Genomic DNA, 13646 nt, shown 5'->3' with positions numbered 1-13646 from the left:
CAGACTTGCTTAAAAATCGAGTGACATTAAAAAGTGCTTACATTTTAGTAATCTCTATTCTACAATAGATGTAGGAAATATAGGTGTATGAAATAAATAAATACACCCTGGTTGATCTACTCCAACCCAAGGTTCAGTCTCTCCCATGACATTCTATAAAATACATTCTCAGTATTTTCCAAGGAGCTGGGTTAATGATAAACATGGCAATGGTAAATGATATGGGCAAAGCTCCTACTATGTGCTCACTTCATGCTAAACCCTTCCTTGATCTCTGCGTCATCTCAGCAACCCTGAGCAGAATATCTCACAAGGAGGTCTATTTGCTAGATGCTAGTCCTGACAAAGAAGGATAAGAGCTATGCCCCTGAGTCTGTAGCTAGCCAGTGATAAGAATGAGACTGCAGACAGGGGTCTCCAGCTCTGAGTCCTTGGGCTCTTCACTTGTCATTATCTCTGGGGCTTAGTACCTGGGGACCAAACAGAGACTACCACTTCATAGGAACAGGAAAGGAGCTTGATTGCATGTCAGTCCTTCCCCAGGGCCTGATGAGTACCAGGATGGATCGATGTCTTTAAAATCCCTGGGAATGAAATGACTATCATTTTTAGATATCTGTTGAGGTGCTTCCTAGTGAGAAGAAAATCTAAAACAATTTAAAATATATTTGAACTTATGAACTTCCTCCACAGATTTTCTTCATTTTAGTAGCTCTAGATGATTGAGTTAGACTGAAGTAGGACCATTCTGAGAGGTGAACTAAGGAGCAGGTGGGGCTTTTCTCATTGGTAGAGTGTTACCTGCAGGTTACATGCAGAGGAACCAAGGGTGGCAAGTCCTTGAACCTCAGTCAGTCACAAAGGATTGTCTCAAGACTCAGTCAAGGGGAAACTCATTCTCATGATCTATTTCTCTTTCCTTCTAGACACTTGTCCCACTTGTCGCTTCCTCTGTATCTAATACTCAGAATGTATGTTAGATGCCAACGTCTGCTTTAGAAACATGGGAGATAACATGTACAAGGCATGTTTCTCAGCCCTTGCTGGGTCTGTAGCTCTGGGGCACACAGACCACACACACTGACCAGAAAACTAAGCATTACCACAATGTTAAAACACCAGTGACTGTGAGAAGTGACTCTTGGTTCAGCTCAGAGTCTCGAAAACAGCCTCTGTCCACAGCCACAGCGTATCTTAGAATAAGCTCTTTGCTGTCATATCAAGTTCCTGAACAGAAAAGTGAGTGTTTCTATCTGTCACTTTTCCCTTCATAATGAAGGACTTCACATGATGCAACTTGATGGAAGGAGGGGTCATGTTGGCCCTTAATTAAAAGGAATATAATCTGTCATGGCGGGAAGGGCATGGTGAGAAAGACACAATGGCAGAATCCGGAGTTGGTTTGGTCACATTGCATTAGGGGTCAGGAAGAATAATGGAAACTAGGCTAGGATGGTCTAGGCTAAACCTAAAGTCCCAGTGACTTATTTCTTTCAGAGAAGCCCTATCTCCTAAAGGTTCGTAGGCCACTTTCAAACAATGTCACCAGATGCAGTCAAGTGTTTGATCACATGAAACTATTTGGGACATTTCACATTCTAAGAAGAACACTATTCTTTCTCTTCAAAATCGTCTGGGAGATAGAGATTTTCTCAATGACAGAGCAAATACTTAACATACATGAGGCTCTGGATTCCATGCCTAGAACATTAATTAGATAGATAGATAGATAGATAGATAGATAGATAGATAGATAGATAGATATAGAGAGCTAGACAGATAGGCAAGCTAATTAACTAACTCCAAAGAGTTAGTTACTTCTCATAACTCATAGGTGTGAAGCCACACAATGGAGCACGGTCAACCTACCAGGATCCACATTCTTAAAGGAAAGAGATGGCTATCCCATAGGAGCCTCAGCTAGAAGTAGGAGCTAGAATATCAAATGGCTTGACCTTGTGCAGGCAATCCCAGCTGCTGTGATTTCACAGGTATAACAGCCATGTTGTGTCCTGTAGACATTGTTTCACTCGAGTTCTTCCTGCCTCTGGCTCTTAGAGTCTTTCTGCTCCTGCTTCCATGATGGTCCCAGGCCTTAGAGAAGGGGTGATATAAATATTCCACTGGGGCATTTTCTCTGTGCTTTGACTAGTTGTGGGTTTCTGGGCTAACCTCTATCTGCTACACAAAGAACCATTCATGGTTTTATAGGGCTTCTTTTCCACCAATGACCCTGAAGGAAAAAAAGCATACATCTGGCCCAACACTTTTTAAAAAAATGATGCATTCATGAAAAATGAGAAGACAAAAAATAATAACAATAATAAACTCCAGAGCCTGCCCTGAGAATAATGTTCTACCAACGGGATGTGTCGTAAATATTAGCTGGCCAAGAAAGATGTTCCCAGATTTGTCCTTTGTCGTTTGTTAGCCAGACAGATAATGAGCTCCCATAGGGGATTTTTCTTTCTCATTCAAACACGGACTACATATAACTTCCATACTTCTGTGGAAAGGAAGCCCATAAATCACACATTATTATTTCCTAGAAACTGGAACTGTACAAGGAGAGCCCAACGAAATCCTTTGTTTCATGAGCTTGCAACTTTTTAATTAAATACCACTTTAAAGTCACACATACATGAGCCAAATGTTCTTGGCCCATTCAGCCTCAGAGCGCAGTGCAGAACTTCCTTGCCCTGGGTGCTGTCAAAGAGGCAGAATTCTTGCTTTTTTTTTTTGCTCTAATATTTTTCTTTTGTCAACTTAGGTAGTATGAAAACAGCTCATGGGACAGAAACTAGTTCTAAAGAGCTTTGGGTAGACATCCTGTCCAAAGAGTCAATGACAAACAGATTCTAAGGGAAGTGAAAAAGTAGGGGGAGAAGAAATGAGGGAAGAGAAGGGTAGATATTAAGGCAGGGTGGGATAGCCAAGGGAGGACAGCCCTAAGAGGGACAAACCTAAGGCATTTGATCTGGTCACAGGTCTAGACAAAAAAGCAGGACCTCCCAAGCTTTCTTTGTGTGATTCCACACTTTTTTCCAGCTCGATCAATACATCTATTCATTTATTGCCTTTTTAAAAACTCTTCATAGAAATTTGCTTTAGCTTTCAGCATCCTGTTCCTGAGCTCTGAGGAAGCTTGCCATCTTTTGAGCAACCCGATCTTTCCTCTGGGCAAGACACATATTGGGACAGTTCTACCTCTTCTACTTCACTTCTCTCTTGGGTTGTTTCTCATAGACTGGATTCTCCCAGATAGCAGCATGAGCTTTCGTATACATCTTCTCCATCATATTTGGATTTAGATTGCTCTTGAGTACTAAGAGAACAGTATGTTATATGCATCTTCATCTTCCTCCATTAGGTAATGCACATAGTCTGCCACATTCTGACCCATGATATCCTTCTGATGTACCTCTGCATTAAACTCCTTGCTTTCAGAGTAATAACCAGAGAATTGTTTGGTACTATGAGGAATAGACAAGCCTCTATCCAAATCCCCCTTCAGTGCCCCAAAAACTTTATTGCCAGTTGTAGTTTGGTCAAGACCTGTATCCAAATAGCAGGTAAGGGAACCAGGTTAACTGTTAATGCTTTCCACGTTCTATTCTTTTCCAGTCCCTCTACCTGGCCTTCATACATCTTGTCAATCCTGACCCTATTCAGAAGCCTGTGGGCCAGCACCAGGCTAGTACAATAGGCTACAGCATAATTTGTCAGACCAACTTTCAACACCATAGTTTGGAAGTTCATGTGCATGTACAATGCAGACTATCATAACCCCTTCTATACAGGCATATGCAATTTGCCAGATGATTTCTCTGTTATTTACAGGAACTATTATCCTATATTTGGGTGTGTTGTACTTCTTTTTGTCCTGGATCACCAATCATTTCTATGCATAGTGGCCAGTTTTACCCTCTTGCCACCTTCAAAATCTCACTTGATGTCTTTAAAAGTAACCCTTATTCTTGACAACTTTCAAGAACTCTATCCTTTGGAACAGAAACCTGTAGCTGTGGCTTCAAGCAGACTTGCAGGCCTGGCCAGGATTACATGTTTGGCAAGGTTTTAGCAGCACTGTGCAAGCGCCTTCCATGCAGCTACAATCATGTAATTATGTTTCCCTCCAGAATGTGGACAGAAGTGTTCTAGAAACTGTCCCTAAAACATACTGCTTTGCTACTCTTGCTTATTCTCCCTTCACCAGTTGGCTAGTCTAGTCAGAAAGAATCCACAGGTGATCCCTAAGACTGTTGGAAGACCATGACATGGGGGAGGGGGGATGGCAAGTGGAACTGTGACACTAGACAAAAACTGGGAAAGTTGAATGGATTCAGAAACCCGTAAATTCTCTTATCTGAGAATGGTAGGTGGTCCATCTACACCTAACCTGGTTCCTGTCCTGGAGCATGCGACCATGATGCCTCACATGAGGATTATGGCAACTAGTCATGTAATACAGAGTACAGAGTTCTTCATGCTAATGAGGTATCCAAATGAGCTGGCCCGGAGGGTTTAGCCAATAAACTTCCCTTCCCAGGCATTCCTTCCTGCAAAAGGTATTTAAGCTCTGGTCCACCCTGAGTAGTTCTTTGCACCATTTTTTTCCACAATGAATAAACAGTTTGGACAACTAAGGACTGTCTCTCTCATGAAGAACTGCCATGGGGGGAAGCCTTTGTCATACAGAAGTCCGCCTAAATCTCCTGCAGAAGGTCCTTCTTCACTCAGGACACTCACCCCTGAGCTAAGCCAGATTTTCCCATCCCCCAGGCCCTGGGTTCATCACCAACCCATGGTCCCCATTCCTGACTCCTCAAGTTTCCCAGTGGTGTCTGAGTGTCTGGGAGTTAGGGAATCCCAGCTTCAGCCTCAGCCTGTGTCATTTCTCCCTCAGGCTGAGGCCCTCATCTTAGGTTGCATTCTGCCACCTCTGAACCCCAATGGTAGTGAGGATGAAACGTAGCCTAGTGCCTCTACATTTCATCTTCCCAAGCAGCTTTCACATACCCCAATGCCATGATGGACCCTCAGTCCTGAATGACTGCATGGAACATGGTATCATCACCCAAGAGAGCCTGGAACAGGAGAAAGAGGTAAAACAGCAGGAAATGAAAGTTGCTTTTCGACAGTTAGCAAGCCTGAAATGCCCACCATCACTCCATCCCTGTAGCACGTGCTCAGAATGGATGCTTTCTTCTCTGGTCTTCACCATCATTTATTGCAGGCCTCAAAAATTACAACTGCATATTCAAAAAAACTTCTCCAATGACTAACTTCTACTTTTAGTCAGTTTTCAATTCAGCTTTACTACAACCCCTGTTTTGCGTGTTTTGGGTTGTTTTGAAACAAGGCTGTACTCTACAGCTCAGACTGGCTTCTAACTCTCCATCTTCCAACTCTGCTTCTCGAGTACTGGGACAGCACGTATGTATCACTACACTTAGTTTGAGATTCCATTTCTTAAAGCCTTCAAGAATAAACCAATGGTTCAATTCAAGATGAGAAAAACCTGATCTAAATCCTGGCCACAACCCTTTTACTAGTAAACGTCCAGATAGGAAAAAAAAAAATGGAGATGGAGCATTCTAGTATCTGGATCAAGGAGCCACTCTTTCATTGGAGTCTAAGAGCAGCCAGAGACAAAACCTTATATGGCATGCCATATAAGCTACACTTGAGGGAAGCCAGTAGCAGGCAGGCTTGGCTTGTGGCCATGGGCAGCTGAGCCCAACTCTTGAACCATCTCCCATTTTCACAGATTATGATGGAGACCATGTGCAAATTCAAGTATCAATATCAATATCATCCCCGGAGTTGAGGCTTATATTCATTGATCTGTTAGTTTCAAGCCTCAAGCCTTCTAGTCATAACAGATGAGGCTATCAACAGTAAGTAAATCTTTCTACCCCACCACTTCACTGTGTGGTCTTCTCTACTTCCTCTAACGCATCCATTGAACATGGTGCTAAAAGCTAGGCCTGAATTCAAGTCCTATTCCTAATCAGTGATTCTGGTCAGGTGACTTGTCTCTTGTTCCCAGGCCTGTAAGTTGAGGGTCATAATGTGTAACTCAAAGACTTTTGGGGGCAGAGAACCACATTGAGTAATGTATGCATTTTGTAAAATGGAAATCCCAGTACAGGAGTAAGAGACTATTATTATAAGCTACCTCTCTCTTCCTGGATTCTGAATTTACATTCTCCTCACTGGAAATGTGACCTTTCTCTCTGACAAATCCCAAAGAGGTCCAGTAAACTCCCATTTACCCTAGGCCAAGAGCCTACAGAATTCCCTGAGTCAGCTGCCTCCACCTGTGCTGTGGTAGCTGGCCAGAAACTGAAGCCTCTCTTACAACCACTAACTGGATCCAGGGAAGGCAGTGATCTGTCAAAGAATGCTGCTGTATCAAAGATAGAAAGCGCAAGAGAAATACTTTTCTAATGGCCATTCTCTGGTGACTTGACCAGCCAGTGGCACAAGGCTCTTGAAGCTGAACCCAATACTGTGTGTAAGCTCAACAGCTGAGATCCAAATCACATCCAAAAAGTGCCTCAGTAGCCCATCACAAAAGCCTTCAACATTCAAAACTAAAGCATTAACATATTGGAGAAGTTTACTATACAGAAAACATCTTTTCTTTACAAACTTTTATAACAATCCTATTCTATTGAAAACCCCAAACTCGAAAGTGAGCTTGGGCCTGCTCTTCTGGACAGACATACTAACATCTACATGTATTCATTTACTTATACCAAAGGATAGAAGATGCTTTTGGCTTCATTGATGACGTATTAAGATGATAATAGTATCTTTCTCCTTATCTTGGGGGGACTGGAGGAAGCAACGCCTTTCATTTGACTTCGCCACATGTGCCTCTTCTAGTCTATCAGCATGGAAGCCTCGCAATGTAAGCAGGAGCCTAGACCTGCATTCTCAATGAAAAAGAAGCACAGGCTAGAAGGGCAGTACAGACACCAGCCAGGGTTCAGAGGCAAGAAGGCTCTGTTCATGTTTGGTGGCTTGATACTCCCATGCTATTGGATGAGGAAGGGCTCTAAATTGTCCTTGAGTGAAGCCAAAGATGTGAACAAAAAAAAAAAAAATAAACATTGGGATATAAATGCCTATATATCCTGCTTCCTGTGTGGCAGCTACCTTATCAACCTGGGGACCAAGTGCTTTCCTATGTCCTGAAGGAGCTGCTGCAGAACACATGTAGGATCATGAGCCAACAGAACTACGTACTCTAGTACATCCATATGTCAGGACCATGCAGGGAACTGTGTGTAAGCAGTGCTGGGCCTCCAGGAAGTGGAGATGAGGATGCAGAAGGATGTCTACTGTGAGCTGTGCATTTGTATAGGAGGTAGTGTGGTTTCAAACAGGGGGCAGTGTTCTGAAAACTGCCTCTAGGTCCCCCAGAATGGTGAAATTAAAACAAATGACAAATACAGAAATAGTGAAAACAAAAGGTAAAAGAAGGACAGTTAGGCCAGAAGCAGTAATCAGGTGAGCACCTGTCTGGACTGCAACAGTGGCACACGGCAGGGCCTGCCACTGAAGTGGAGCAGCAGCTTGCCCAGGCTATGATGGCATTTGAAGAAGCATGACACCAAGAAGCTCTATGCCCTCTCTTCCAGGAAGGTAGCCTACAGAGGCCTCTCTTGGCTTTCTCTTTGATAAAGAAATGTTTCAAACCAACCTTTTTAAAGTAGCTTGCCTACTCTTTCACGAATACGCCAAGAAATGGCAGTGAGAATTGTGAAATGCCCACCAGACAGCAAATCATAGTAGGCTAAAGCTACAGATCTGCATAAAGAACAATTCTATTCCTTCATTTTAAATTTTAGGAATGGGGGCTTGAGTGAATGAACATTACTTTAATATAGTGTATAAACCACCAACCAAAGAGAACAAATGGAGGGACCCGTGGCTCCAATTGCATATGTAGCAGAGGATGGCCTTATCTAGCATCAATGGGAGGGTTGGCCCTTGGTCCTTTGGGGGCTCAATGTATGGGAATACATTGCCAGTGTATGGGAATGCTAGGGCAGTGAGGCGGGAGTAGGTGGGTGGGTGGGGGAGCACTCTCATAGAAGCAGGGGGAGAGGAGAAGGGAAGGCATAGGGGTTTTCGGAGGAGAAACCTGGAAGAGAGATAACATTTGAAATGTAAATAAATAAAATAACCAATATAAAAAGAATGTAGTGATGGATAATTGGTAATAAAGTAAATCAGTAGACCCAGAGCTTGTAGGTAACTTGTATGTGGGTTTGGTGACAGAGAGCTGTGAACGTACCAGTTCAGACCCTCTATTCTCTGTCACTTGTATGAAGGTGCAAATGACCAGCCAGCCAGGCTTGTCCCATTTGTAGTTCAATGCATTGAAAGACCCTACAGGGTGTATGAAAAGTCATTTGTGATGTGAACACATAGACATACACAGACATACATGTGACACACATGCTTGTTCTCTCTCTCTCTCTCTCTCTCTCTCTCTCTCTCTTTCTCTATCTCTCTCTATCTATCTCTTTCTCTCTCTCTCTCTCCCTCATTCAGGAGAGTCCACCATCAGTCTAGAAAGACCAATGTGCTGCAGCAAATGCTGGGGAGTGGTGATTAAGAAATGTTAGCAAACAGTCTATACAGCTGCACCAGCCATCCAGCCCATATCACAGCTGGAACCTGAGTGTGGCCCTACTAAACAAAATTCTCTATAGAGATGATCACTTCAAGGGCTCTTGAGGGGAAACTTACTAGATAAACCCCTTGGTGTAAGTTCAGTGACCAATGTCCTTTGTGAGTGTGAGACAGAAGAAGACCTGAGTCATACAGAGGAGGCCAAGGGTTGCAGGTTAAGAGACTGGAGGGATCCAGCCATGACTCTTTGGCATCAAGAGGCAGGAGACTCCACTTGGAGTCAGTGTCTCTAAAATCCACATGCTAGAAAGGACCCCAATCATGGTGCAGGGACGGAGGGCCTGGGGAGACATTTAGGTCATGGAGACTGGAGCCTGCAAAGAGGATTCACTTCTGATTCCTATCATGATGACTCTCTACTTCCTTCAAACTAGTTTCTCTTGAGATGTTACTCTCTGAAGTAATCCACACACCTCCCCACTGGGTCCTTAAACTAAAAATCTAACACCATCCTTGACTAATCCTCCAATCATTCTGTTAATTTTAACATTACAAATAAATCTTGAATTGTTTCCTGCAGCTCTTCCACAGTCTAGGCATTCTTGCTTCCAGTGATCTCAACAGCTCCCTATGTGCAATTCCACTTCCAGGCATAATTTCTAAGCCCTGTTTCTCAGACGGCTCCTGAGGAGTGCTACTGAAGTAGACACTCTTGGTAGAACCATAAACTGCATGTCCTAGTACCATTCATTTCAAAACCATCACAGCATACTCTATTTTGCAGTGCTGTGCCACCAAGCTCTTGTGCTGACCTTGCTGGTCTCAAAAGCATGCAACTCCTGGGCCAAATGAGGGTCTTCACTTGTATTTTAATTAATTTTATTTATGGTTCTTTCCTATGACCTCCTTGGATAAATTCAGATTCTTCAAGTAACTAAAACACTACCTCCTCAAAGAGCTCATTGACCAACTTAGCTAATCATTTCTTTTTTTTTCTTAGATATTTTCTTTATTTACATGTCATATGATTTCTCCTTCCCCAGTTTCCCCTCAAAAAACAAAACAAAAAACAAAACAAAAAGAAACAAAAAACAAGAAGAACAAACCCCTGTTGCCTCCCCCCTCCCCCTGCTTGCAGTCCACCCTCTCCCACTTACTGGCCCTGGCATTCTCCTACACTGGGGCACAGAACCTTCACAGGGCCAAGAGCCTCTCCTCCCATTGATGACAGACTTTGCAGTCCTCTACTATACACATGCTGCCAGAGCAATGTGTCCCCACCATGTGTACTCCTTGGTTGGTGGTTAAGTCCCTGGGAGCTCTGAGGGTACTAGTTAGTTCATATTGTTGTTCATCCTAAGGGGCTGCAAACCCTTCAGCTCCTTTGGCCCTTTCTCTAGCTCCTTCATTGGGGACTCTGTACTCAGTTCAATGGATGGCTGTGAGCCTCTACTTCTGTATTAGTCAGGTACTGTCCGAGCCTCTCAGGAGATAGCTATATCAGGCTGGCTTGTCCTTCCTTCAGTCTCTGCTCCATAATCTCTGCAACTCCTTCCATGGGTATTTTGTACCCCCTTTTAAGAAGGAATGAAATGTCCACATTTTGGCCTTCCTTCTTTTTGAGTTTCTTGTGGTTTTTGGGTTGTTCTTCATGGATTATGAACTTCTGGGCTAATAACCACTTATCAGAGAGTACATACCACGTGTGTTCTTTTGTGATTGGGTTACCTCACTCAGGATGATATTCTCCGGATCCATCCATTTCCCTAATCATTTTTCTACCATGCATAGCCCTCGTCCATACCTTCCTACAGAGCCTCAGGCTTTTTCAGGGGTTCCCATTTGTGGAAGCTGCAGCATTCAGAAGAGGAAGCAACCACATCTATACGCATTTTCCACATCAGGAAATGTTATATTGATCCTTTTGAGTTTGGGGGTATTGTTGTGTATGCCTTTTATAGATAATCTTTAATAAGATCTATTTAACATGGAAATGTGACTTATCTCTCTACTGGGGATAGATAGATAGATAGACAGACAGACAGACAGACAGACAGACAGACAGACAGATAGATAGATAAATTCTGCATAGTGGAGAATTCCAAATTATAGTAAAGAACTTCTTTCCTGGGGAGTTACAAACATTCAGAATAAACACTCATGCGAAGGGGTAGAATAGATGTCTGTGTTTGGACCATGGGTCAGTGTCTGCCCTTATTAAACCTTTTGCCATCAATTGTCTTATTTGGGATACTGCAAGAGCAGGAACCCATATGGTTTGCCTATTTCTATATCCAACAGCAAAAGCTGACTGCTGTTCCATAACCACACTTTGAATCTGTACAAAGACAGAGCCAGGAATCTGTCTTGTTTGTTGGGTGGCCTAGGTTTGTTTAGGGTACAGTCATCTCATGAGAGGACACCCAGAAAGATGAAACCATATCCCTAAATTCGTATTCATTCCATGATCCCATAATTTCTAACAGAATCGGAAACAAAAGGCAATTGTAAAAAAAAATCTTTGTCTGCACCCCTCCTCAGAGCCTCAGGAGTAGTTCTCATTGCCTAAGATGAGGTTTGGCTGGTGTCAATCCCATTGTTTGTGCTTCTATTGGGGGAGGCCATCTCTTTCCCTGGACCTCATTCACTCTTTGAAAATAACACTCACTAGGAGATGTTTCTTATAGAATACATTTTCTCTCAGGGAAAGTTCTAGATGACAGATCGTAAATTTAGAAGGTCCTGGTCTCATAAGGTGTTTTGAGTGATTTTGGTAAACTACAGAAGGGAAGTGTGCTTTTAAGACAACTATGGTGGGACAATCAGAGGGAGGAGACTGTGTGTATGAGAAAGGCTATTTTACTTCTTATTTTATTTCTGTGTTCTCTGAACATCCAAGTTACACACTCCTTTGCATCAATAAAGTACCTATGACACACCAGCAATGAAACACAAGCAATTCATCATGGGTCATGATCCATGGGTGGACTGACTCTGGGGCTCCCTAAGTACAAAGTCAGCTTACCACCTGTATACAGGAAGCCCTTCAGTGTTCAGACAGGTCAGGATGTATCTGTCCCAATATCTTTTCTTTTACTTTTTCGTCACACTTACTCTAGAACATGATATAGCTAATGTCCAGACTGACCCATGAAACCCTTCTATCTGAATAAAGTAAGCCCATTGAAGTCAAGGATAGATTGTTAAGGCCATCAAAACAGGCTTTAGAAAGAGAGAAGTCATATAGTTTTGGTCACTGGTGGGAATCTTGCTCCAGATGACATCTGGGACAATCAGCTCAGTATTGAAGGTCAAGATCTGATATGGCTTCCTTTGAATGCTAGTGGGGAACATGGGAATGGTCCAATTTATCTTACTTGCTAGCCTTTCTTCCTGTTTGTTATCGGGGCTCCCCTATCTACTCACATTCTGTGTGAGACATTCAGGACAGTTCTCAACTTAGAGTAAACACTCAAAAGTATTTGTGAAGCTGTTATCAAGAGGTATACTCTATTCACCATTTCACCTGTACCTTAGACTCCGTTTCTAGAAATAAAATCACTCACTTTTTAAAGAGTTTCATTTTTCTTCATAGGCAACATGTAGACTGATATATCTCCACCAGATAAATACATTCTGAGCCCACCTGTAGCCACAGCCTGAAGGTGCTCCTTGGTCTCTCAGAAGTGCATCCCATCAAGACAAAGTATCAGGAGACTCCCCTAACAAGCTCTAAAAGATGAAGCTACACACAGCTGAGTATACAATCCCTGGACCAGAGCCCAGTGAAGTCACTACCTTGGGGGCCCAGGACTGTCATCACTGTCCTCACAAGTCCATGCTTCTGGGCTCTCGCAGTAGACTCCACACACCTGCAACATCTGGCTTGTAGCTGAGCACTTTGACTACAACAGACTGGAGCCTAATTCAGCTTGCTGTGGGCAAGTGTACTGAGTCTCTCTGGAGCTCAAGTCTTTGACTCTGAAATGGGAAAGGCCACAACTTGTTTCCAATGAGTCAGATCATAAACTTGATATGCACACACTCTACCTGGGATACTATTAGATTCCATGTTCAGACACAACAGGTCATACATGGTGCATAGATCACATAGATCTAGCAAGCATCAGGCGATCTAAAGGCCACACTAGGAGCAGCAAGGTCAAAGAGTCATAGGGTAATAAACCAAATGTAAGGAATAAAAATAGATAATTAATAAGCATTGCAAAGCAAAGTATTATCATAGAATCATTTTGTTTGAAACTCTGAAAATTATCACGAATGGGGTTTGAATCTAATTGGTTCTACCCCTGAGTCCCTTTAGGCAAGCTATACCATCCCATCTGAAGCCTCTTTGAACCCTTCCCATGAGTCCTGGTGTAACTACAGAAGTCAAGGGCACAGCGGGGAGATATTTTATTACCCATATATTTATGTATGGGTTTTGGGGTTTTTAAACTGGCAATTAAAACCTTGTAAATTTGTATTATCAACAAAATAAATGTAGACGGGTTAGTTACTCATTGGTAATAAATTTGATCATTCATTTGTAAAACGAATGTTCACCCAAGAATCACAGAGCACTCTATAAATATCGCTTCACTAAGCCGCAAACCACCTTGACAAGGAAGGCATACAGCACCCCTGAGGGGTTAAACAAACCCTCCTGGCTGGGGGGCGGGGGGGCGGGTGCCTGAATTCCAGCCCCCTTGTCCCCTCCCCAGTCCAGTTCAGCTTCAGCCCCAGGGGCCAAGACTTGGAAGCATGATATCCGTTTGGAAGCATTTCAAATCAGCCTGCCTGGAGGCCCAGTCCTCACATCGCCCCAGGAACCTGTCTGCAGGAGCTTGGGAAACCATCTTTCTCTGCTTGTGAGGTAAGGGAGGTGGCCCCCTCCCTGTCTTGACCATGCAGCTCAGCTACTGCTGAGGGACTCACTTCAGACCTGACTGGCCAGCTGTGTAACTGAGGCCTGGAAGGGAAGGGAGGGGAGG

At 43.3% G+C, this 13646-nt stretch overlaps 1 pseudogene; it reads right to left on the bottom strand.

Moving 5' to 3' along the window:
- Positions 1–3107: 3107 nt before the first annotated feature.
- Positions 3108–13646, bottom strand: part of LOC116085167 — a 52809-nt pseudogene continuing 42270 nt past the window's right edge.

This window comes from Mastomys coucha, unplaced genomic scaffold (assembly GCF_008632895.1).
Source record: "Mastomys coucha isolate ucsf_1 unplaced genomic scaffold, UCSF_Mcou_1 pScaffold9, whole genome shotgun sequence".
NCBI classification, from domain to species: Eukaryota; Metazoa; Chordata; class Mammalia; order Rodentia; family Muridae; genus Mastomys; species Mastomys coucha.
This window is presented reverse-complemented; position numbering and strand designations above follow the sequence as displayed.